This window comes from Saccopteryx leptura, chromosome 1, assembly GCF_036850995.1.
Source record: "Saccopteryx leptura isolate mSacLep1 chromosome 1, mSacLep1_pri_phased_curated, whole genome shotgun sequence".
Lineage (NCBI taxonomy): Eukaryota > Metazoa > Chordata > Mammalia > Chiroptera > Emballonuridae > Saccopteryx > Saccopteryx leptura.
Window position 1 is genome coordinate 120,762,974 of NC_089503.1, and position 21,480 is coordinate 120,784,453.

The window sequence follows — 21,480 nt, forward strand, 5'->3', positions numbered from 1 at the left end:
AACCCCATTATGCCTCAGATAAGTGACTTTGTATCAGAGACTTCTTTGTTTGTAGATTGGCTTAAAGGTTTTGATTTCTACACTAAAAAGTGGGGCAGAACGGGAGCTTGCTCTCTCTCGGTTCCTGAGATTAGCATTAGAGAAGAGAGCAGAGAAAGGCCGCGTGGAGGAGAGGAGAAGCAGCCAAGATGGTGAACTGCTGAAGGAGAAGCCAGTTTGAGCAGAGTTTGTACAGAGAGAAGGAGATGGGGAACAGAGGTGAATAAGGGTAGTGAGCTAGGAACTTTTGATTCTAGGAAACTCGGAAAAGTCAGTGGCTTTGTGAGCACTGAATGAGTGGGTTTTGGAGCGCAGTGTGTGTTTTTACTTGCCCGCCGGGTGCAAGCTAGGATTAAAGGTAATGGCCCACCAGTTCTTCGCTCCGTTGTTTCTTTACCGTCTGTCTGAATCTAGTGCGAACCTGCATGAGCCAGGCGGCTGTGATGGTGGCCGTGGCTACTGGCTTTACACTATACTAAACAAGGCTAAAAAGAGATCTTTAAATTCATGAGTTTGGAAAACATGGTAAGTACATGAGGATGGGAAACTAGCTAGATACCTTTGTGTTTTGTGCATCCATGCTAAGTATCTTACCTTTGCATGCTGGCATGGCAGTGTGTTTCATTATTATTTTTATGAGTCATAGTGACATTATAAAAGATATTTAATGGTAACAATGGTCTCCCAATGGGTTTCATTCCTTTTACTCTTTTCCACTCTAATCTATTCTGGTTGGATCAGTCTTTTTTGTATTTTTGTATTTTTCTGAAGCTGGAAATGGGGAGAGACAGTCAGACTCCTGCATGCGCCCAACCGGGATCCACCCGGCACACCCACCAGGGGGCGATGCTCTGCCCCTCCGGGGCGTCGCTCTGTTGCGACCAGAGCCACTCTAGCGCCTGGGGCAGAGGCCAAGGAGCCATCCCCAGTACCCGGGGCCATCTTTGCTCCAATGGAGCCTTTGCTGCGGGAGGGGAAGAGAGAGACAGAGAGGAAGGAGAGGGGGAGGGGTGGAGAAGCAGATGGGCGCTTCTCCTGTGTGCCCTGGCCGGGAATCGAACCCGGGTCCCCTGCACGCCAGGCCGGCACTCTACCACTGAGCCAACCGGCCAGAGCCTGGATTGGTCTTAAAACACACCTGTCATCCACTTACTCCTTTACTTGACATCTTAAACTGCTTTCCCCACTGCCTACTGAATTCAGACTTCTTCCCTATCCTGGAAGGCTAGCCTTGTTGGGTCTTCAACACACTTTTTCAACCTAATATCTCCCTTGGTGTGGCCTACCTCCAGAAAATTGGACTGTTTACTGTTTCTAGGAGCATGATCTGTTGTCCCATCTTCTTTCATGTGTTTTAAAATCTTTTAAGGCTTGATTCAAGTACTGACTATTTCATGAGCTACTGCATGGATCCATCAACATATGATGTATGCCTCATTGAAGCAGCACAGCACTTTCCATCTTTATTTATCTTCCTATTTATTAGGCTGTAAGCTCCATGACTATTGGTACCCTTATTATCTTGCTCACAACTCTTTTCCTAGCATCTTACAAAAGTGCCTCACACTTAATAGGTATTTAATAAGTGTTTGTTGAATTAATAAATGGGACAAGTAAAGGCTTTGGATTTAGATCCTGGAGCCTTTCTGCTTATCTTTTGCAAGCTGAGTGATTGCATGGAATACTCCAATATATATTTTTTGAATTTAGAAGAACCTCAAAAGTATTTGTTATATTAGAAAACACTGCATTTTCCACTATAATTTTTGTTTTCTTTAAGTGAGAAGCAGGGAGGCGGAGAGACACTCTCCCACATGCGCCCTGACCGGGATTTACCCAGCAAGCCCCCAACTGGAGCCATTGTTCCATTGCTTGGCAACTGAGCTATTTTAGCATCTGAGGTGATGCCTTGGAGCCATCTTCAGTGCCTGGGGTCAACTTGCTCCAACTAAGCCAGGGCTGGAGGACGGGAAGAGAGAGAGAGAGAGAGAGAGAGAGAGAGAGAGAGGACGGGAGGAGGGGTGGAGAAGCATGTGGTTGTTTCTCCTGTGTGCCCTGTCCAGGAATTGAGCCTGGGACACCCACATGTCAGGTGATGCTCTACCACTGCGCCAACCAGGTAGGGTCACTGCTATAGTTTATAAAGCACTTTTCGGTATAAGATTTTTCTGTAGACTTAACATTTTACTGTGTCAAGATAGGCATTTTTCCATTTTCAGAAACAGTTACTAAGGCCTACAGAATAATTGTAATAGCAGCCCTAGGATAGGACAACATCTTCTGATGTTCGTCAATAACAACAGATGTCCAAATAAGCTGTCCAGGTAATCTGCATTTCAAAGGGTCAGAGGAGGAAGGAACTGGCAAGAGTTACTTCATTAGCCGGCAGGCGTATGGGCTGGGGAACTGGGACCATAAGCCTCTCTTGTTTGTCCATAGCCAGGATATAGAGATTGGCTTAGAGGTTATTATCTTCACCCTGGGTGAGATGCTCCCATCCCATTGCTGGAACTATGAAATGGGTAATTTTAGAGGCTATTTTGCCTGCTTTGGGCTCTCAGGATGCACTGATAGATTAAATTCCAAATTTATAATTAACCATTGGCTTCAAAATATGAAAAAAAATGACCTAAGCATCAGAATTGGATGATCATTCCTATAGAATTTAAAGGATAAGTGATGTCTAAGTTGTAATGTTTGCAAATGAAACATCCACTAAAATACAATATATCCAGATTATAGCACATACCTTATTTATTATAATTTAATTTGACATTTTTTTCCTGGAAAAATTGTAAGGATTTCAATGATTTTTTTCAAAGCTTTCAATTATGCCCCATCCACATACATATAAATGCATAAAACTGTGTGCCTCCCTTTGCTAGCTAGGCTGTAAGCTCAAAAGATTTCATCGTTCTTTTGTTTTCTGATATATTTCTAACTTCTACAACAGAGTTGAGCTTACACAAAATATGTACTTAATAAATATGTGTTGAGTGGATGGATTCTAAAATACAGAAAATTATATGTAGGATTTCTCTTTCTTTCCAAGATTTTAAATGATAAAGACAGTAACTTAATATCAATAGAGAGTACTTTGATCTGTGCAGGGTGGAAGTTAAGAGAAGGATATATATAAAATCATTGGAAGTCTGCTGTCCCTAGGTTAGGCTTATACTATAAGTGATTGGTACATATCTGACATGAGGAAGAACTTTTTTTTTTTTTTGACAGAGACAGAGAGAGAGTCAGAGAGTGGGACAGATAGGGACAGACAGACAGGAATGGAGAGAGATGAGAAGCATCAATGCTTCATTGTGGCACCTTAGTTGCTCATTGATTGCTTTCTCATATGTGCCTTGACTAGGGGGCTACAGCAGAGCAAGTGAAACTTTGCTCAAGCCAGAGACCTTGGGCTCAAGCCAGCAACCTTGAGCTTCAAGCTAGTGAGTGACCTTTGGACTCAAGCCAGCAACCAAAGGGTCATATCTATGATCCCATGCTCAAGACAACAACCCCACACTCAAGTTGGCGAGCTCATGCTCAAGCTGGAGACCTCAGGGATTTGAACCTGTTTCCTCCACATCCCAGTCCAACACTCTATCCACTGTGCCACCACCTGGTCAGGCAGGAAGAACTTGAAGATACTTAAAGATTCTACTTTTTTGACCGATCTGAGTGCATATGGTAGAATTAGGAAGTGATTAATTACTTTGTGTCATTGGAGGTCTTTTTAAAACTATTTAAAACCAGTTGAAGTATACAAATGGTAATAGGTTATAACAAAAAATACAAGAAAAGGGCAAATTATGCAGAGAAAATACTACTAATAATATGGCTATATTTAAGCTTGACTTCTCTCTACATAGATGATAGATTTTAGCATTTCTTAGATTTTTCTTCTTCTTTTTCTTCTTCTTCTTCTTCTTCTTCTTCTTCTTCTTCTTCTTCTTCTTCTTTTGGTGAATTTTTCTGAAGTGAGAAATGCGGAGGCAGAGAGATAACCTCCCGCATGTGCCCAAACGGGATCCACCTAACAAGCCCACCAGAGGCGATGCTCTTCCCATCTGGGCCATTGCCCTGTTGCTCTGTTGCAAGTGGAGTCATTCTAGTGCCTGAGGTGGAGGCCATGGAGCCATTTTCAGCACCAGGACCAACTTTGCTCCAATGGAGACTTGGCTGCAGGAGGGAAAGAGACAGAGAGAAAGGAGAGGGGGAAGGGTGGAGAAGAAGATGGGCGCTTCTCTTGTGTGCCCTAGCAGGGAATCAAACCCGGGACTTCCACACATTGGGTCGATGCTCTATTCTTAGATTCTTCTAATTGTGTTGATTATTTTTGAATATATCCCTATCAAGTAATTTTATTTTGTCTTTAATAGTATCGCCAATTTTATTATAAGAAATTATAACTTCCTTCTGAATTTGTTTGTAGTACCTGGAGTTCACATATTGAAAGGTCAAGCTAAGAAGCCAAGGATTCTTGCTGGAGTCCCACGTGCATTTTCAGATCCTCTTCAGAGGACACTGAGGCTGAGCTCTGTCAATGTTCTCTTTTTTGAAAAGAGAGAATGAAGCCTGATATTTCCAAGAATTTTTGCCCATTATAAAGTCAGCACTATGAGAAATCTTTCTTAAGCTATGACTGCTCCACCTTTCTCCCACCTTGGTTTCTTAAATTGGCCTGATTGAATTTTTGTTTGTTTGTTGTTTTCTTTTTCTTTTTTTTAAATGTTTTTATTTATTTATTCATTTTTTTTAGAGAGGAGAGAGAGAGGGCGAGAGACAGAGAGAGAGAGAGAGAGAGAGAGAGAGAGAGAGAGGAGAGAGAGACAGAGAGAGGAGCTAGAAGCATCAACTCCCATATGTGCCTTGACCAGGCAAGCCCAGGGTTTCGAACCAACGACCTCAGCATTTTCAGGTCGACGCTTTATCCACTGCGCCACCACAGGTCAGGCAGTTTGTTGTTTTCTTTTGCAAGTCTTATTCTTGGTTTTTATTTGGGGAATGCTGCTGAATAAATATGTGTTTGTGGAAAGGAAGAACAAATGGACCCTGAAAGTTGAAACACTCAAACCATAGGAGCTGTGCATGTGCAGAAATTTACCAGTGCTCTGTTTAGTGCACTGATTTTCAGACTTGCTTGCAAGGTGAAATTACTTTGGGGGGGGGGGTAAAACAACACTTATGCCTGGATTGTACCTCCTAAAATGACATTTTAATTGACCTGGGTATACCATAGGCACTGGAGGTTTTCAAAGCTCCCAGTATTCTAATATAGGAGGGGGCTGAAGAACCAGTGAGCTAGAGAGCATGAAATTCATTGGCATATATTTAATGCAGGTTTCAGCTGACTCAGGTCATACATAGCTTCTGCTGTTTTAACTCTGAAAACACCACAGGTGTTCCCGTGTCCCCTCACTTTGGACCACTAGGTAAATTTCCATTGCTCAATGCTTTTCTAAGAAATCTAAGCTTTTGCTTTTCAGTGAGGAAGACAAGTCTCCTGATAAATCACACAAGGAGGAATCTTATCTTAATCCCAGGTAGGGCTGTTTCGGGACGCATCAAGAAGGTTGGATGCTACTCCTTGAAGAATAAATTCTCAGCCTGTTAATCTTCAACCACTAAAACCTGAAGGAGAAGGTTTTCATTGGCTTGCAGTCAGCTATTGGTAAATTTCAGAGTGTTTAATACCATTTATTGTCCCTGAGAGGGTATTAATATACTTTTCTTTTCTGCTTGTTTGTCTCCCTCCCTGGATTTGTCGTTGACTGTCTGTGATGTGGAGCAACCAGTCCACATGCTCGCACAGAACGAACAAAGAAAGAAGTCTAAATGGAGGAGGGGGGGGGGAGTTTTGGTAATGCCTGAACTCCAGGCTTTAGGAACATAAAAACCAATTTTAGCTTTTTTTCCAAAATAGAGAGAAATTTACACATAAGTGAGAGAATGACCACCAAGAGTAAGTAAGGTGCAGAAGGTTACTTGTCTCAGACTTCATCTTTTTATGAGACTTTTCCCAAACATGACCAAATAGTTCTCTTAAGAACTTAGTAGTTTAAAAATGTCACCATGCAAACGTTAAAATCATGGCAGTAAAACTCAGTGGCTTCTGGAAGGTATTGTACCAGCATTTCAGGTGGAATTTATAGGTGAGTCACCATAACCACTTCAGCAGAATTTGGAAAGCAAAATTAATAACTATTGATCAGTTCCGGGATGATAATACAATATAAATTGGATTTAGTTACTCTGAATGCACTTTATAAAATCTCTTTTAATTGGCTTCTCAGATTGTCCAGCTACGGGATTTTGATTGAGGAAAAGAGTTCAGGGACATCTAGACCTTGTGGCACCATGGTGTCAGACATGAGGAGGCTCCACTGTAGAGTCTCGAGTCCAGGTGCCTGTAGGAGCAGGTGGACGCTCAGCAGAAAAACATGGCAGCCATCAGGGAACAAGGAGTCCCAGAATAAGTTACCATTTGTTTTTAAACATTAGCATTTCCTTCTCTCTCCACTGAAAAAGCACATATGCATTTAAAATACTTTCACAGACACTAACACAGTCAATCCTCACAAATTTACCAAAATAACCACATGTGATACTTCTGAATCCCCACGAAAGAGTTATTTTACACATGATTATAAGTAGAGAACAGAGTGACAACCCTCACAGGAGTTAGTGTTACACAAAGTGTGTTTAGTAAGGTACTTATTAGTGCACAATCTTCAGGGAGACCCCTAAACAAAGCCAGGAAATGCACATGGTCAATATTTATATTCACTAGACACATTGGGATGGCGTGGAGTCATTTCCAACAACAGCTGTGCAAACGGTTGATGTTGGGGTACTTTCTCAGATTTAACTCTCCACTTGGCAATTCCTACATATGTCCAAACACTGAAAATATTTTCGTTTTTGATATGTAGGAGAATCCAATGTGGGATTTCAATGTCAAGTGAAGAGCAATGATCCATTCTCCGGCTTTCCATGTCACGTGCCACCTCTTTCCCTCCTGCGCTCTCCTTCCCGGTGACAGTGCACGCTGCCATGACTTCCCCTCGGGAAATTCCCAGAGCAAGCTCTTTTGTGCTGTCATAAACACAAGGGGTGAGGCATTGGCTGGAAATGTAAACTTGGATCAAGCTTCCAAAACACAACAGAACAATTGGTGGTCTTGTCGGGTCCAGTCCTTTAATTGGAAAAAACCATAGCCTTGACTAGGCTGTACTGTTTATAAGGCTCATCCCCACATATAAACGACTTTTAAAAATTATGGGAGACCCACGTTTATAAATGCAATGAGTCTTTGTTTAAAAAAAAGCAATTTATCTGTGTCTTGAATTGTTAAGCTTTTTCTTTTTTCCTCTTTCCAGCCCAAAGCAAAACAAAGCACAGTTTGGCTTTTTTTTTTCTTTCTTTTTTTTTTTTTTTTAGCAGTTGAGTTTCCCACATTTGGGGAAATTACAGGGGTCAGCACATCTGGAGTGCAGTGGGTAAGGCTTGTCCTGGGAAAACCACCTTCGTTATCATGGTATCTTCCCTGGCAGGTAAGTATAGATAGTTAGGCCTTTTAATTGAAGGTGAGTCACAATGAATTTGCTCAATGCAAAGAAATATTTGTGGCACTTTAAATCACTTTGAGGAGAGTGCAATTGTTGGTTATGTTTTGTGAGCCACGATTCCTGGAAAATATGTGCTTGTGAGTCATAGGCACACATGGGTACATGCACGTGAACACACATGAGCAAACACATATGCAGCTTCCAAAGTTTCTCCTTATTTTTTTAGAAAAGTATTTTCACCGTGGCTCTGTGAACACTAAGTGTCCCCTGAGAAGTAAGAAACGTAAAGGATCTCTGGTTTATGGAGGGTAAAGCCCTATTGGCAGGATGATCATCCATAAACCAGCATAATGAAGGGAGCAAGCAGGGATAACTGAAATTAAGCTTCATCTGAAGACCAAGTATAATTGGGAGATGTACTGAATAATGTACTGGGATTGCCGTTGGAGAAAAAAGAAAATAGCGTAAATGCCTGTTGGAGACAGGGCTGATTTAGGTCTCTCCAACTTAAAAAAAGTCCTTCTGCCCAATTTCACAGCCATAGTGAGAAAAGAGCAAAGTAAATATACAAGGTCACCCACTTTCCCTCGTGTGTATTCTCCCTATAACAATCGGCATGCACACACACACGTGTGCACACAGGAGTAGACGCACAAGCACACACACGAATGGACAGAGCTCAGAATGATTATTTGAGACTTCTTTCAGCTGATCAGTAGAAACAGAAACAGGGATACAACATACCCAGGCCTTATTTAGTACAGGCTATGCTAGCTGCTTGTCTGAGAGGACTGGCCTCTCCCTCCTTGTTTACCACTGGCTATTTACTTACACACATTTTACATAAGAAAATGTCATTTTTAAATATGTGACAAATGGTAATAGGGACTGTTAACTTGCCTAGTTCTGACTATGCACAAGGTTATAGAAAGTGAGTCAGGTCCTAGAAAGACAATAATGTGTATATATTTAAACATTTTAGAGAAAGTCATTGTGGGAACTGAAATATTTCTTTGACTTTCTACCTCTCATTTTGTTACCATAGAAGTAGAAACCAATCACTGTGTGTGGTAGGTATCTTTTGACATGGGTCCCAATGATCTTACTTCTTGGTGTTAACTTAACCTGTGTAATCAATCACCTCCTTTTGAGCGGAACTGAACCTAGTTTCTAATAAATAAAGTTTAAAAAAAGTGATGTTTCTTCTGAGATGGTTATAAAATGTCAGGTGTGAGCTGTCCTATGAAGAGGCCTATGTGGCAAGAAAATGAAGGAGGTCGCTAGCTAACAGCTGGTGAGGAGCTGAACCCTCAGTCTACAATCTGCAAGGCACTTAATCCAGCCCCCACGGAACTGAGTCCTGCCCACACGGAACTGAGTCCTACCCCCACAGAACTGAGTCCTGCCCACAAGCTTGAGAGTGAGTGCAGCAGGCCCTCTCTGTCGAGCCTTGAGATGACTGAAGACCAGCTTACAACCTGAGAGCTGTCTTGTGAGACAAGCAGTGCCTGATTCCTGACCCACAGACACTATGAGATAATAAAAGCTATTGTTTAAGCCACTAAATTTGGGGTAATCTGTTACACAGCAATCAGTAACCAATACACCACTCTGAAAACAATCTCCATCATTCATTGGTAGACTGAAATTTTCTTTTAAAGGTAAACATGCACATACACAATTTATTACTAGTTTCCTTCAACTTTTTTCTGGGAGGGAAGTATTAATTTAAATTTCACAATTTTGTTCTGAAAGAATCTGTTAGCTTAACTGTAATTAAAACAGTAAAAATGTTCCCAATGAAATAAGACTGTTTATACCAAGTAAATTCTCTCTTGTCTTTATTAACATCTTAAATTTGGTGTTCCGAACTATCTATATTGAATTCATTTGTAAATAAATTGTAATTTTAGCTCAGTTTTGGTTTTTTAGCAACAAAGAAATAATCAAATAAATAATGAGCTATTATTGCCTTTTAATTATAAAACTAATTCCATAAGCACTTATTACGTAGTTAACTGTATCTGAATCTATATAATACATATCCCTCTGATGGATAGTTTGGTATTTATAAACAGATGATCTTTACTTGGAATAGCCTCTCGAAAATAGATGAGTATTAGGATTTAATTAGCTTTAAGGTTCTAGTCACATACTCTTGTCCTCTGCCACCCACTGAAAAATTGTCTCCAGATGTTCAACAAATAACCAACAGAAGTGGCAATTTGGTTAGTATTGATCTAGGACTTAAGGAAATACACCCAAGACCACATCTTGTACTGTTGCCAAAATCTTTCCAACGAAAGGATGCCTGTCTCACCACCCATAAAGTGAGGAGTGAGTTTCAAATGCCCAGTTTGTGGTTATAAAACCCATTTCTTACAGCACCAAAAGCTGATATCCATATAATTTATGATGAGAAACCATGTGTAGGAAACCTGGTTGAATGAATAACAGCCTTTCTATACATGGGTTTAAAAACCATTAAGTATGTCATGATCTACTTTAAATAAGAATGAGAGCCCTGGCCGGTTGGCTCAGTGGTAGAGCGTCAGCCTGGCGTGCAGAAGTCCCGGGTTCAATTCCCGGCCAGGGCACACAAGAGAAGCGCCCATCTGCTTCTCCATCCCTCCCCCTCTCCTTCCTCTCTGTCTCTCTCTTCCCCTCCCGCAGCCCAGCCGAGGCTCCATTGGAGCAAAGATGGCCCAGGCGCTGGGGATGGCTCCTTGGCCTCTGCTAGAGTGGCTCTGGTGGCGGCAGAGCGACGCCCCGGAGGGGCAGAGCATTGCCCCCTGGTGGGCAGAGCATTGCCCCCTGGTGGGCAGAGCGTTGCCCCCTGGTGGGCGTGATGGGTGGATCCCAGTCGGGCGCATGCGGGAGTCTGTCTGACTGTCTCTCCCTGTTTCTAGCTTCAGAAAAAAAAAAAAAAAAAGAATGAGACACATTAGTAGAATTTTCTCTTCTGGGAAAAACCAAAAACTAAACAAACAAAAAAAATAAACTTTAAAACTGTCTTGTCATGCATAAATACTTGGGAATGTATATTCTTCTGAATGTCCTGCCCTGTCACAACCAGCATCTATACCAAGACAGTCACTATGCCAACACTGAACATGTAAAGAAAAATATTCTCCTATTTCTTATCTTACCTCAAATGCTTGAAAAGTACATGGTAAGATATGAATGATAAATGGGAAAAGGATGGTTTTAATTACCGAAGAAGTTTGCAACTGTTGAGAGTTGGCTAACATTTGAAAGATGAGATGATTCATGATAATGTGCCTGAGATTAAGAGAGAGCAAGCTATACCTTACTTTATTGATTTTAAAAAATGAGTAGATTGATATATCAAAATATCATTTAATAAAATATATTTTAGTAAGAAAATACTATGTTGGTTTTCAACATGAATTTCTGACACTGGAGCTTATATTAGGCTTAGAAAGAACTGCCTTGCTTGGTGATCCCACATCCGTGTTATTTTTGTTCTGCAAACTCAATAGTTTCACTTCAGGGGTTTGATCAAGGAGAAAAAAACAGTTCTGTGACCACAGAGTAAGGTTTTCTTCTAATGGGAAACAGATTGAAAAGAGAAAGACTTGTGGCATTAAACGCCATTTGACTTACAGCATTCATTGCTAATATCACCTTCCTCAGAGTATTGATGTATTTCTGGTTCTGTAGAGACTTCTGCCAGGTACAAAATGTGAGTTTTATAGAAATCTTGGCTGTTTATGAAGAATGGGAAGCTGATTTGATTCCTGGTCATGACAGCAGACATTTCCTGACTCATGTGGCCACGCCTTAGAAAAGTCAGATGCCCAGGGAAAGCTATACACTTGGACACCAGCCTTCACTGGGTGGCACAAGAGAGCCTTGTATCCCTCTTGGCTGTGTCCCTTCAGGCATCGGTATACTCATGTCTAATGGGTCACTGTGACCAGAGCCATAGATGGCCTGGAGTGAACATTTTTTGTCTGTCTTGTGGAATCATATGCTTAGTAGCACTACTTTCTATATGAGGAGAACATATATCCTGGAAGTCAAGTCTCAGCAAAGAATTACATAGTTTCACCTGACCAGGCGGTGGCACAGTGGATAGAGCATTGCACTGGGATGCCGAGGACCCAGGTTCGAAACCCCGAGGTTGCCAGCTTGAGCGCAGGCTCATCTGGTTTGAGTAAGATAAAAAATGCTCACCGGCTTGAGCCCAAGGTCACTGGCTTGAGCAAGGGATCACTCAGTCTGCTGTTGCCCCAAGGTCAAGGCACATATGAGAAAGCAATCAATGAACAACTAAAGTGCTACAACAAAGAATTGATGCTTCTTATCTGTCTCCCTTCCTGTCTGTCTGTCCCTATCTTCCTCTCTCTCTGTCTCTGAAAAAAAAAGAATTACATAGTTTCATAGAGAATATCATAATCTATACAAAAAAGTAATAGAATTAACAAAATGAACTTGCTCAAATTTTGAAAGAACAACAATCCCAGCAAAACAATAATATCATCTATTTTGCAGACTATTATTATTATTTTATATGGTTTTTAGCTTACTTAGAAAAGTAGTGAATCTGGCCAAAAAAGGGACAATTTTGACCGTGAATAATATTATTAAGTTACCTCCTGACTGCCCTTATGTAGAGGTTTCCATGCAAAAAGGTAGTGTGGCTTGGTAGGTAAAGGTAAACTTTTATTTTATTTTTTAATTATTTATTTATTTATTCATTTTTAGAGAGGACAGAGAGAGGGAGAGAGAAAGACAGAGAGAGAAAGAAGGGGGGAGGAGCTGGAAGCATCAACTCCCATATGTGCCTTGACCAGGCAAGCCCAGGGTTTCGAACCGGCGACCTCAGCATTTCCAGGTTGACGTTTTATCCACTGCACCACCACAGGTCAGGCCTAAAGGTAAACTTTTAAAAACTTGGAAAGTTACTTAATCTCTCTGTTGATTACTTTCCTCATTTCAAAATTGGAACAGTAACAGTACTAGCTTCCTAAAATATAGTAAGGCTTGAATGAGCATGCAATCCAGATAGGACAGAATGAGTACTCAACATATTAGTTTTCATTATTGAATGAAAATATAAAGCTTTTCCTGGCCTAAAAGATTCAGAATTTGTTTTACTAAGCACATATTACAAACCAAAAGATTTATATGCTAAGAAGTAGTGCTTTTCAAATTCTATGTTAAAGACGAGTTTCTTCACTTCCAATTCATCACAGACCAATGCTTTTGCAAAGTTAATGATATGAGTTACTAGAAAAATGAAATAAATATGAAGAGACATGTGAGACCTAAGCCTCAACGCCTGTGGCAATGTTTCTGAAAGCTTCCTCTTGATTCCTGTGCTTGCCTCTTTGCCATCTGGTCGCATGGTTCCCAGGTGAACACCTATCTGCAGACCCCACCTGGAGCAGCACTGCTGCAGCAGACAGCTGTTTTTCATTAGGACTTGTGCATATGCACCTTTTTCTCTGTTAGGGAATTCCCCTCCTCTCGAGGTGGCAGATCCCTCTACTCAGGTACACCCAGACTTAGACTGGAAGCTATATGAGAAGAAGCAGAGGAAGCACAAAGTCAATTCCAGGAACAGGTGTAAATAGCAAGAGCAGTGCCCTCTGCTTCCAGAAGTAAGAGCGGCCGTGATTCCAGAAGCAGCCTGAGAGGTGTCTGTGGGCACAGTCCTCCAGCAGGCCAGTATCCTGCCATGACTGAGGTCCACGGCCCTTGGCGGAGGTCTCCTGGAACTCGCTTTCAGGTTCTCTGGGAGAGTCAGTGATTTACTGAACATTCTCGTAATAAGTTCTTTCTGCTTAAATTAGCTGGAAGGATTGGTATGGCTCGAAACAAAGAACCATGAATAGTTAAAATGAATTTAAAGGACAGAGTCAAGAATATGGTTGTCCTGGTGTTTGACATCTCATCGACTCTGGCCCTCCTACAGCTATTTACAAACATATTTTGAAATTCCTTTGGTATTATTATCTGTATTATGATCTCACTGCTAACCCCAGCTCTAACTGACTTCTTTTTCATCTTGTTCCGTATACTATAGTCATGCGTGTAAAGACACCCTTCAGCTTAGTTCCAGAATCACGCTGAAAATCAGCGAACATTTTGTACTGACAAGCTGAAGTGACATGGGTCAGGAAGTAGGTTACATGTGACAATTCTGAAGGGAATTGGTTTTCCCAGGCATCTTTTTTTTTACACTGGGTGATGTCATACTGGAGATTACTCTTTTGTGGTCTTCAGTAAAACTTTAGTGCTGTAAAACTGGTTTCCCATGCAGGAGACATGGATGACAGGTGTCATTTTCTGCTCAGTCCAAAGACCTCTTTAACTTCTAGGGAGGCGCAGGGTAGTATGAGCTCACCTCAGGAGGTTGGGCGCTCCCATCAGTGGCAAACTCACTTTTTGGAAAATAGTTTTCATTCTGTGATCTGTAATGTTTACCAGAAACAAACTAATTGATCAGCATGAGACACAGAACCTTGTCCACAAGGGATACTTAATACATATTTTATGAACTGATGAATGAAAGGCTGGGAAGACATCCTAAACAAAATTTCATTTGGTAAACTTTCATGTCAAAGAGTAGTGGCTTTAAATATTTAATATCTCTGTGACTTTGCTTCTCTAGAAATTAAACTCAGATAATTGCACATTTTGACTACCCTTTTTTAAAATTCAGAAAGGTCAGTTGTGTTGTCTCAGATCACATGGTCCCACTAAAGCCCAACTTGAAGCAGTCCATTTCCACTGAAGATGCCATTGGATTCATCCCGCACCTGCAACTGTTCACATCTTCAGTGACTTTAGCGATATGTAGACATTGTACTACGTATCCAAAAATTTCCCTACTTATTCCATGATTCTATTTTGGGTATGAAAAGAGAAGCTAAGTAAAGCTATGAATGGAAGAATTTTGCTCAGTTGCTTTGCAGAGTTCTTAAAAATAGTCAAAGAAAAATTAGAATAATGCGAATAGTAACAAAGATGTTGGTTTCTTTCATGTTGCTTGTTAATTTATGTGAAGGGTTTATTTAATCATATTTAAATTACACAGAGATTAAAGAGATGCAATAGTAAACTACAAATCACCTAGTTTGTCATGCTGGTTCCTTGCTGATGAGATTTGTTTAGTTGGCAAGGTAGACAACAACACTAAGTAATAAAATAATTTCAGAATACTATATAGAGCCATCCCTAGGTAGGTAGCAAAAGACAGAGCCTGTGATAAAGGAAATGAACAAGCCAAACAGAAAGTTAGTGATAATAGGAATGTCTAGTCTGCTCCTCTTTCGGCATTGGAGGCCATGTGCAGTGCTGGGTTTTTTGCTTTAAAATAATTTGCAATTCTTTCTAAACTCCTGTTGCTCTAACCATGTGGCTGCTGGAGAAATTGCTGGGTTTTTCTATTGATATTTTTTAATAGAGAGAGGAAGGGAGAGAAAGAGAGTAAAATATTGATTTGTCATTCCACTTATTTATGCATTCATTGGTTGATTCCTGTATGTGTCCTGGCCGGGGATCGAACCTGCAACCACGGTGTATGGGGATGATGCTGTAACCAACTGAGCTACCTGGCCAGGGCTCAGAAATTGCTGGTTTTAATATTTCTGCAAAAGAGAAGCATTCGCCTTATAACTAGTTAACTCTTTAAAAGAATATCAATCTTTCATTCTTGTTTCTGCTCACCTTTTAAAGGTGTATCCTGCTCTGTGTTTCTTCACATATTTTCTTACATGAATTCTTACCCTTGCCAGAGCTTCAGGCCTGGTTTTAAAAAGGGTTTAAGCCTCATGTGATTATGGCTTGATTCTACAGATGCAAACCACAGATCATCAGATCTCCACAGTGCCTGACCATGAGGACAACGTGAGCCAGAAAAGACCATGCAAATCCTTTAGCTGCCTTGTAAACAACTAATATACATAGAATACCCACCCTTGGAGGGAGATCAGCCATATCTTTTTGAGTAAATGCCAAGAAGCCAGCTTTCTGAAGGATAAGGAACGGAAGTCACCCACACATTAACTGCAATAGAGGCTGTTTATATAGATGCCATTATTTCCATAAATAAAATCCTTATCTATATACATATAAAACCACATAATAAGCTCAGAGTGATGTTCTACAAATAATGTTTATTTGAGCATTTAACCAAATGCCCACTGATGGGCCTTTTCTCCCAGATACTTATGTGTCCCTGCGACTCCACTTGAAGGTAGAAAATTAAGAAGCTGCGCGAGGTGGTTTCGGTTCAGAACTTAATCCCCAACCTTGAGAGCTTGGAATTGCTCTTCAAATTATTGATAATTCCTTCACTGATTGCAGTCTGACTTCCACATTGTCTAGCCCTCGAGTAATTCTCTAATACGTAGACCTACTTATTTCCTGCAGAAAACCCCTTCCTTCTGGTTGTCTTTCTATTGTACCACACTGCCTTCTGTCCCAGCAACAGCACCACCAGTGCAGCCAACCAAGGGTGGGGGGAGGCCAGGCTGAGCTGTTCTGACCCTTAGAATTTTGGAGGAGGTAAAATGTATCTCCCTTATTATACAGCCTTTTGAACCAGTCGTGGTCCTATCTTTCTCCTCCCCCCTTTTCATATTGTCTCAGTTAATCTTTTTTGTAAAAACTGGATAACTTAGATTTTATTCATCAGCCTTCTGAACTCCTTTTTCAGAAACACACTGATACTATCCCTAAATTTTCTAATATCCTTGTCTTTAACTGTTGTGGCTTTTGCTGAATCAAAGCAGCTGAATTTGACACAAGTTCAATGTCGTTTCCTTCAAGAATTAACTCATCTTTCTGGGCTTGAGATACTGAACAAGCAATGCCTGACCTCCTCCGAACCCTGCAGATGTATTTTTCGCCCAAGCAATTTCTGATTTCAAAAAGAGAATCGTTCTCTTGATAAACCACGTTGATGGGGATGTGAGCACACACAGCCCTCATTTTGTAATGGAAGCGCAGCGTAACGCCCTTGATCGCGTTCTGTACATGACTGCAGAAAGTGCGAACGGTGCCGGCTCCTTTCTGTTTCCCCACCCTTTGTCAATCCAGAGCCTCTTCTTTTCCAGGGACTGAGTTCTACAGCAACGTGACAGATGTTCCTTGACAGGGTGCCTCTGGGTCCCTTCCCATAACTGTATGTCCCTTCAGAGTGATGGCGACATTGTCTGGAATGTCAACCGTTTGATATCTGAGAATGGTCTTCCTTCCCATAATGGATGCCTGTCCTAGGTAATCTTGATGCCTCTTGGCTGACCTGGATCTGGACTACACCATCACCAAGAAGTAAAAGCAGAACCCAGGATCCCCATCAGAAACCAGAAAGCATCTATACTTTTAAAAAGCTACCCAGGTGATTCTAATGTGAATCCAAGACATGGCTCCCGAGGACCCCCGCTTCCTGTATTCATCCCTCATGTGATCACCTCCCCTCAAGTATGGGCTAGACCTGGGGACTGCCTTCTAAGATAGAGAATGTAAGGAAAGGGAATGGGAGGTCGCTTCTAAGATTCATTTATAACAGCATGCGACTCCTGTCTTGTCATTCTGTCTTTCTTTCCAGGTTTGCTCACTTTGACGGGAAGCCCACCTGGCATGGAACTGAGCTCAGCCTCGGGCCCATAACCAGGGAGGACCTGAGGCCCTCAGCCCAACCACCCACGATGAACTGACTCCAGTCAGCAACCACCTGAGCAAGGCGGGAAGTGGCCATGTCTCCAGTGGAACTTTCAGAGACCACAGTTCCAGCTGGTTCTTGAAAACCCAGATGACCTATGCAGGAACTCCTGACCCACAGACATGGTGAAGGAATAAAAGTGTATTTTTTCCAGATTTACTTGACAAATAAAAATTGTATATATTTAAAGAGTTCAACATGATGATTTAATAAACTAATATATTGTGAAATAATTACCACTATCAAGCTAACATATCCAGAAAGTAGTGTTACCAAGCGTACGATCCCACAAGACAGACAAGTGCTCACATCGGGTCATCTACCGCTCTAGTCACAATGACCTATCAGACATGAGATTCTGGTGCCTATCAAGCTAACATCTCTATCACTTCTCCTAGTTACGGTTTTGTTTTGTTTTGAGTGTGTGTGTGATAAGAACACTTAAGATCAACTCAATGTGTACAGTTCTAAGTCAGTAAGACTTGGGATAATTTGTCACACAGCATAAGATAACTAATGCACATAGTCACTACTGATAAATGCTATAGGAAAAAATAAAGCATAAAAAGGCACCAGAAAGTGATGAGGACGGGGGTGAAGCAGAGAGCGGAAATGATAAAACAGTGTTCCCAAGGAAGGCCTCGCTGAGAAGGGGCCATTAAACAGAGGCTTGAGCGGGTGGGGGAGTGAGTCCCTTGGACACCAGCAAGGAGGTCCTTGTAGACAGAGGACACAGATCTGCAGTGGGCTAGGAGGACAACTCTCTCGGGCCAATCATGTGTTGAGTAATTTACCTGTATTTTCTCAGGCTACCCACTCTGAAGCCTAAGAGATAGACATGGGTTAATATACATTTACAGATGAGGGCCCTCAGGCTTAACACCCCAAGAATACATTACCACATGCATTGGGGGTGGGCACTAAACACAGGGTTGTGAGTCCAAGTCCACACCAGAGAATGAGAATTAGTTTTCTATTGCTCTGTAACAAATCACTACAGACTGTGGGGTTTTACCCACGCAAATTCATCTTACAGTCTGGTAGGTCTTCATCTCGCAAGGCTAAGATCAAGGTGTCAGTAGAGTTGTATCCCTTTTTGAAGATTCTAGGGGAAATCTGTTTTCTTGTTTATTCAGGTTGTTGAGAGAACGCAATTCTTCAGGGTTGTAGGACTCTGTTTCGTGGGTTGGAGGTCCTGGCATAATTTATGAATATTAGGAGAATATCAAACATCTTATTTTAGATGTTATTTCCAAAACTTTTCATTTTTAGTTTAAAATATCAAGAAATGTCCTCTGGCCACCTGCTTGCTTCATTTTCTTCTTGTTACCCCTTAGCAGAGAAGTTCAGTGTGCCGGGTTACCAGGGAGGTATTCTGGTTAAGCATTGCACATGATATTGGTAGATCCTAGAACTAGTTATAACATACATCCCACTCTTTGGGAAGCTGAGTTTATTCTACTTCCAGATGAGCTTCTTCAATGGAGGAGGATGCAGAAAGGAGCCTTCCTGCCACACTGACAGCAATGTGCTTCTGAGGTGGCTGGAGGGCAGGGGAGTGAGCAACGGGCAGGTGAGCAACCCTGAGTCGGAATGGGAGGCATGAGCGCCAGCTGGCAGCAGAAAGGAGCCTCCATCCATCAGTCCAGCCGGTGGGCAGCTGTGTTCTCCCTAACCTGGCAGAAAGGGACTCTGTCCCCATACCCTGCTCTGTATGCCACATCCAAGGTGAGGCTGAAATGGCTGCTCATTCCCATTGAAGACAGCCATAGGGAGACTCCAGGATTTTCTTGTATGCGTATGTCAGTGAGTCTGAGAGCGTGAACTTCTCTATGGGCATGTGTACACGCTGCTCAGAGATATCTAGGTTGACTCTAATCCTCATGTGTTACATGTGGCAGAAAGTTTACACAGTGACCTGTTCTACTAAAATTTCCCAAAGGCACTGCCAAGTGGCAGACTGTCCACTCTAAATTAGATCTCATTGTTTCTGCTCTCTCATACCAGTGCCAAGAAGTAGTAAAAACCCAAAAGTGGAAAGCCAGAAAGGGAAGCCATAAAAGGACTGAGAAAATCCCTAATAATTGAGGATTTCCAGTATTAATCTTTTCCACTTGGAGCATGAGCTCTCCAGTCATTCTTTTATTTTTAGAGCCCATTTTTATTTAAGAAGAAGGAGTGTTGATATCTTTTCTTTTACCAGAGAGTATAGAGTTCTGTGCACATAAATCAAGGCAGAGATCTGATGACTGCCAGGCTGGTTGATCCCCATGGACTTGGTTTGAGAAATATTTACATGGGGATCTTGGAGAGCAGTGGACGTGATCTCACTCTGATGACACAATTCTTACTGCCCCCCCCCCCCCACTGTTTCTGTGTTGCTGTGACTGTTTCTGGAAGCCCTGTCACTGATCTTCCAGGGCTAGAGGAGGGGTGCCCTGTCACTGCTGTTGTACTAAGGACTAAGAAGCAATTCGAATGGACAAAAATCAGTATTAGCCCTCAGGTCTTCTGGGGGCAGGAGAGGAACAAATCTTGGCAGAAATAATGCATCACAGGTGTCATAGAGTAAGTAGAAAAACTTAATGAGATGAGCCAGAAAAGTAGGAAAGATTACTACTTTGTAGCAACGTAGCCAAGGAGGATGGGTTAGGTTGCAGTAAAGAACCAAATCAGTAGATTTGGCAGAAGCAGTAGGTTTTGAATTCTATCACAATCAGACTTAAAAAGACATTAAAGAAAGTATTTCCACTACAAGCAATAGAAATTCACCTTAAACTAGCCTTCAGGTAAAATGGAATCTATTAGCTGATGTAACTAAAACGGTCTGGTGGTGGCTTGCCTTAGACTGGACAATGTCAGGTGTTTGATGGATGGTCTCAGAGAACTGACTCTTTTTTCAAGACCTCACTCTGATTGCTGTGGTGTTGTTTTCATTAACTGAAGAATTCTCTTTATATGAGAGGAAAGGTTAACATTTTAAACTTACATGGTCCTAGTAATTCCAAATCTCCTAAAGAGAGAAACCATCCCTGGCTCTGAGCACCTATTCCAGTCCCCAGAAGGTCTCTAGTGAGTGAACAGGCTTCATTTGTCCAGCTTCTGTAGAAGAAGTGGAAGCCCCTGATTGACAATTTCATCTTAACCCCATGGTTTGGGGGTGAGCAGGTCCCAAAAGAAAGGATCCAAAGAAGGCCAGTAGGAAGCACAGCTTTCTACACCAGGTCTGCAGGAGATCCAAGTCCCACAGCAAGGGATCTGGCCCCACAGCAGGAAAGACCACTTAGAAAGTAAGTGCGAGCTGACCTAGCAACAGCAAAAGGGCATTCATTGGAGTGCTGCTTCTCAGAGAATCAAAGGGAGAAAGATCTATTAAATGGGGGTTGGATTTATCAGAGGGATGCAGAAGAAAGATGGTTCTGCAACTTTCCCTCCTACACTGCATAAAGCTGAACTCTCCATCAGCACTTCACAAATCTACGGGGGAAGCTGAGAACTGATGACAGGCCTCTAAATCTCAAAATATCCTCTCTTCTAATCCCTCATATCCTCACTCAGCATTTTGCTTAGTCTTCTCTTGGTCTCTGTGTCTCTCCCCACCCCCTTTCCCCCTCCTTCCTCCTCCTCTTCTCTCTCTTTAAAATAGCTCTTTGAAAACAATACACAATAGTACCATTTTGGGAGGACAATTACTTTCAGTCCACTTTTACTTAGAGCTGTTTCACCATAATTGTTGCTGAGATGAAATACTGGACCTTTTCATGTTGAGAAAATTAAAAGTGCCTCAAGGGTCAGGGAAAACAACGCTCTAAATACCAGCTTCAGAGAAAATGCTCACATAAAGTGGCTGCTCCCTTCCTGACACTACAACTTGTAATTCTCTAGTTTTCCCAGAAGAATAGATCTCCTACCCATTCTTATTATCTTCAAAGACTCCAACAATGGGACCCTGAGCTCAGCCCAAAGGCCCACAGCGGCCAAACAATTCTTACCAACAAACAATTGTGTACATTTATTTTTTCTAAGACAAAATCTACATGACCAACTTTGTTACTAGAGAAAAAGTTACCTTTTCCCAGATATGGTGCACAAATGGGACAAATGTAGATGTTGCTTTTGGTTATGCAGAGCATAGCTGCAACTCCACACCTTGTTACATGTGGACACAGCAAT

General features: G+C 41.7%; 1 protein-coding gene and 2 pseudogenes across 1 annotated transcript in view; all 3 read right to left on the minus strand.

The window, feature by feature from the left end:
- Window positions 1–21,480, minus strand: part of FBXL7 (F-box and leucine rich repeat protein 7) — a 400,496-nt gene that overhangs the window by 30,087 nt on the left and 348,929 nt on the right. The gene's annotated exons all lie outside the window — the stretch shown is intronic.
- On the minus strand, window positions 7,473–7,600 carry LOC136390048 (U1 spliceosomal RNA; annotated as a pseudogene).
- LOC136389723 (large ribosomal subunit protein uL6 pseudogene) lies at window positions 16,268–16,844 on the minus strand (annotated as a pseudogene).